This window comes from Coregonus lavaretus, assembly GCF_964263955.1.
Source record: "Coregonus lavaretus genome assembly, contig: HAP1_SCAFFOLD_1378, whole genome shotgun sequence".
NCBI classification, from domain to species: Eukaryota; Metazoa; Chordata; class Actinopteri; order Salmoniformes; family Salmonidae; genus Coregonus; species Coregonus lavaretus.
In genome coordinates this window covers 102,501-107,500 of record NW_028158811.1, presented here as the reverse complement: position 1 = coordinate 107,500, position 5,000 = coordinate 102,501, and the positions used below count along the sequence as shown (strand labels likewise).

At 44.7% G+C, this 5,000-nt stretch overlaps 1 protein-coding gene across 1 annotated transcript in view; it reads right to left on the bottom strand.

Moving 5' to 3' along the window:
* The window catches only part of LOC311123561 (cell adhesion molecule 2-like), a gene marked incomplete at both ends in the record, with an annotated part of 105,107 nt that overhangs the window by 6,237 nt on the left and 93,870 nt on the right, over positions 1-5,000 (bottom strand). The gene's annotated exons all lie outside the window — the stretch shown is intronic.

Sequence of the window (5,000 nt, the reverse complement as noted above, 5' to 3'; positions counted from 1 at the left end):
TCCTCCCCCAACAGGATGGGTAGCCTATCCTCATCAGAGAGGTCTTTAAAACCTTGAATAAGGATTTCAAATTTGGGGAAATGACACTCTCTAATTGTTTTATATTTTTGACATTTTGTCAGGAAATGCAGCTCCGTCTCAGGTTCTGCTGTTGTGCAGTGGTTGCACAGCCTTTCCTCTACAGGGAGCCAGGTTTTCCTGTGTCTACCCTTCTCAATGGCAAGGCTGTGCTCACTGAGCCTGTACTTTGTCAAGGTTTTTCTAAGGTTTTGATCAGTAACCATGGTCAAATATTTAGCCATAGTGTACTGTCGATTTAGGGCCAGATAGCACTGCATTTTGCTTTGTGTTTGTGCTTGTGTTTCCCAATAAGCAATGTAGTTTTGTTTTGACTGTGTTGTAATTTGGTTTATTCTGATTGATTGGATGTTCTGGTCCTGGGGCTTCAGTGTGTTAGTAGAACAGGTTTGTGAACTCGGCCCCAGGACCAGCTGGATGAGGGGACTCTTTTCTTTGCTCAGCTCTTGGCATTGCAGGGCTTGGTAATGATATGAGAGGGGGTCACTGTATTTTAGATGTTTCCAAAACTTAATTGCTCTTTTTTGAGTTTTTATTATTAGTGGATATTGGCCTAATTCTGCCCTGCATGCATTGTTTGTAGTTTTCCTCTGGACACGTAGGAGAATCTTACAGAACTCTGCATGTAGGGTTTCAATGGGGTGTTTGTCCCATTTGATGAAATCTTGTTTTGCAAGTGGACCCCACACCTCGCTGCCATAAAGTGCAATTGGTTCAATGACATATTCAATTAGTTTTAGCCAAATTTTAATAGGTATTTCAATTTGAATTTGCTTTTTAATGGCGTAGAATGCCCTGCGTGCTTTCTCTCTCAGTTCATTCACTGCCTCATTAAGGTGTCCAGTTGAGCTTATTTTTAAACCTAAGTAATTGTAGTGTGTACAGTACTCTATATATTTTGTACCAATTGAGAACTTTGGTCTAATTCCCTGAGATCTGGATCTTCTCTGGAAAATCATTATTTTAGTCTTTTTGGGGTTTACTGCCAGGGCCCAGGTCTGGCAGTACTGCTCTAGCAGGTCCAGGCTCTGCTGTAGGCCAGGTGCTGTGGGTGACAGCAGGCATAGGTCATCTGCGAAGAGTAGGCATTTAACTTCTGAATTGTGGAGACTAACACCAGGGGCTGAGGATTTTTCTAGAATAGTGGCCAATTCGTTAATGTAAATATTGAAGAGTGCAGGGCTCAGATTGCAACCCTGACGAAGGCCCCGCCCCTGGTTAAAGAATTCTGTCCTTTTCTTACCAATTTTAATGCTGCACGTATTGCCAGTATACATTGATTTAATTATGTCATATGTTTTACCCCCTACACCACTTTCAATAACTTTGTAGAACAGTCCTGTATGCCAAATAGAATCAAATGCTTTTTGGAAGTCGATAAAGCAAGTGTATATTTTGGTATTATTTTGGTGGACATGTTTATCTATCAGGGTGTGTAAGGTGTAAATATGATCAGTTGTGCGATGTTTTGGTATAAATCCAATTTGGCTTTTACTCAAGACATTGTGCTTATTAAGGAAGTTTAGAACTCTTACATTGATGATACTACAGAAAACCTTCCCCAGGTTACTGTTCACACAAATGCCTCTGTAATTGTTAGGGTCAAATTTGTCTCCATTCTTAAAGATTGGGGTTATGAGTCCTTGATTCCAGATGTCAGGGAAATAACCTACACTCAGGATCAAATTAAACAATTTTAATATAGCCAATTGAAATTTTGCACTAATGAGTTTGAGCATTTCATTTAGGATGCCATCAGGTCCGCAGGCTTTTTTAAATTTGAGAGCCTGAAGTTTCTTATAGAGCTCCTGGTCAGTAATTGGGGAGTCCAATGGGTTTTGATTGTCCTTTATAGCTTTTTCTAATCCATTCAACTTCTCATGGATTTGGCGTTGTTCTGCGTTTGTGTCAATTTGAACGGTGTTGTAGAGTGTTTTGAAATGGGTTGTCCATATGTCACCATTTTGTATTGCTAATTCCTCTTGTTTAGATTTTTTTAGTTTTTTCCAATTTTGCCAAAAGTTGTTTGTGTTTATGGACTCCTCAATTAGTGTCAGCTGCTTGCTGTTGTACTGTGCTTTTTTGGTTCTGAGTGTACGTTTATAGAGTTTTAAAGTCTCACAGTAATGAAGGCGTAATTCACCATTATTTGAGTCTCTGTGCTTTTGGTTGGATAGTGTTCTAAGTTTTTTCCTTATAATTTTACAATCTGCATCAAACCAGTTGTCATCTGTGATTTTTTTAGTTTTGTTTTTTATCAATTTCAATTGTGCTTCTTTTGCCGTTTGCCTGAATATATAGTTGATGTTTCGTACTGCTAGATTGATGCCTTCTTTACTGTGAGTGAATGTGGTATCCAGAAAGTTATCTAAGAGTGTTTGGATATTTTGGTTCCAGGTTGCTTTCTGGTATTCTTCTGTGCTGTTTTGGGCCCATCTGTATGAATTTCTGATGTTGTACAGCTTACTGGGCTGTGAATGTGTGGTTGTTTCCAGGTCTGTTCTTTTGAGGAACAACGTAATTTGGCTGTGATCAGACAGAGGTGTTAGTGGCTTGACAGTGAATGAGCTGAGAGAGAAAGGGTCCATGTCTGTGATCATATAGTCTACTGTACTGTGGCCAAGAGGTGAGCAGTAGGTGAATCTCCCCAAAGAGTCCCCCCGTAACCTACCATTGACAAAGTACAGACCCAGGCTTCTACAGAGCTGCAAAAGATCCCTTCCGTTTTTGTTGACGGTGCTGTCACTGTTGTTTCTATGGGGGAGATTAAGATAGTTAGAAACAGTATGGCCTGTAATAAAGCTGTCCCCTCGTGTGCTCGTTAGATCAGGTAGTGTTCCTGTGCGCGCATTTGTGTCCCCACAGATGAGCACATTTCCCTGGGCCTGGAAATGGCACGTCTCTTCCTCGAGGGTGGGGAAGATCTCCTCTGAGTAATATGGGGATTCTGAGGGGGGGATATATATTGCGCAAAGGAACACATCTTTTCCTGTCAGTACAAGTTCTTTTTTTAGTTTTAACCAAATGTGGTATTTGCCAATTTTGAGGGGATCAATTAGATTTTGTAGTTCGGATTTGTACCAAATGATCAATCCTCCAGAGTCTCTGCCTCTATTGACAGAGCTGTGTTTCTGTGATGGCACAATGACCTCTCTGTAGCCTGTGGGACAGTGAGTGACAACGTCAGCCTTACACCATGTCTCCTGCAGAATGATGACGTCAACATCTTTCAGATTTTTGTTGAACTCCAGTGCTAAACTCTTCAGACCAAAGGTTGATGAGTTTAGACCCTGAATGTTCCACATGCTAACTGATAGTGATTTCATGTTGCAAAAAGAAAGAGTAGCAGTCAGAAATACAGTAACGATTAACTAATAAGTTGTTAAGAGCGAGATAAACAGGATATCAGCTAACATTTATTCTGTTATTCTGTTAAATATTCCTATTCATTGAACAAGTAAATTCTAGTACAATAGGTGTGTGTGTGTGTGTGTGTGTGGTGTGTGTGTGTATGCGTCCGTGTGTGTTTAGTGCAGTTTAGTGCAGATGTATTGGAGGAGCTGTTTAATCTCACTTAATCCTACAGGGTTCTCCTGTCCTCTGACGACCTCCGCGTAGCTGCGCTGGTCCTGCTGTTGGGCCCTGTGAGGTGGAGGGGGGCCAGGTCTGGGCTGTGGGACTTCCTCTCTGGTCTGGTAGGGGTGGTGGTCTGGTGCGGGATAATAGGCTGGGCCCGGTCTGGTCTGGCTAAGCCGATGGAAGTGGTGATGCTCTGGGGGTGGGTGGGGCCTGTGGGGTGCACTGGGTCTGGTGTGGCGTTGAAGGGGCCTGGGGCTCCTTGGTGGTGCAGTGGTCTGGTAGGGGTCTCTGGGTGCTCCTCTGTCCAGTACAGCATGGGGTGTTTGTCTACCAAGTGCTACGTCCTTTAGGGACTTGGCAAACATCCCTACTGTCTGCTTCCTCAGGTGGGAGTGGTCGTGTAGATGCTCTGGGGTGATTGTTGGGTGGTGAGCAATGTGTATGTTTGGGAGTAGGCCACACCCTCTGGTGATGTCAGCGTTGGCTTTCTGGATGGTACGGGGATGAAAGTCTTTGCGGGGCAGCAGAGTGGAGATGGTGATGTGGGAGTTGGGGAACCACTCAGAGGCCCTCTCTGCTACTCTGTTGACCAGGCTGCCTACTCTCTCCTGCTCCTCTCGCAGGTTGTTGGTGCCGGTGTGAATAATAATGTGGCCTGGTGTGCCAAAGTCAGGCTGGGACAGGATGTGGAGTGCATCTTGTGTTTTTGGGCACCATATTTTGCGCACCTTGTGTTGGGGGAAGAGTTTATCTTCTTGAATGAATTTCCCATTTGAGTCAATGAGGATGGCCACCTCAGTGGGTTTTACCAGATTGGTGCGTTTTCGGTCTGGGGCTGGAGTAGACAGGGCCTGTGTACATGGAGGGGTGTGTGGGGGTGTGTCAGGGGGGGCCAGAGAGCTTCTCTCTGTAGTAGTTGTCTCAATGTGGGCCTCTTTGTTGACTGGGGGTGTGGGTAAAGTGTTGTCGGTATGGGGGGGGATTGTGGGTAAAGGTGGGTCAGTGGGGTTGTTAGGGGTGGTGAGGGGCTGCAGCTTCTCTCTGGGAGTCTCTACAGTCTGTTCTCTCTGCTGTAGCACCCTCTTGATGACAGACAACTCCTTTGCCATCTCCTCCTTTACCTGCACTAGCTCTCTCCTCATGGTGGCCTTTACCTCCTCAAGCGCTGTGGTAAGGCTCTCTCTCAGCTCCTGGACAGAGTTCTTCAGCTGGGTCCTGCACTGGTTGATCTGGTCCTGTAGAAGCTCTGTGTCTGGGCTGGGGGTGGTGTAGCTGGGGGGCTGCTCCTTCAGCTCAGTAACCCATACCTCTAACAGAGCCAGCCTGTCTCTCAACAGGCTGAT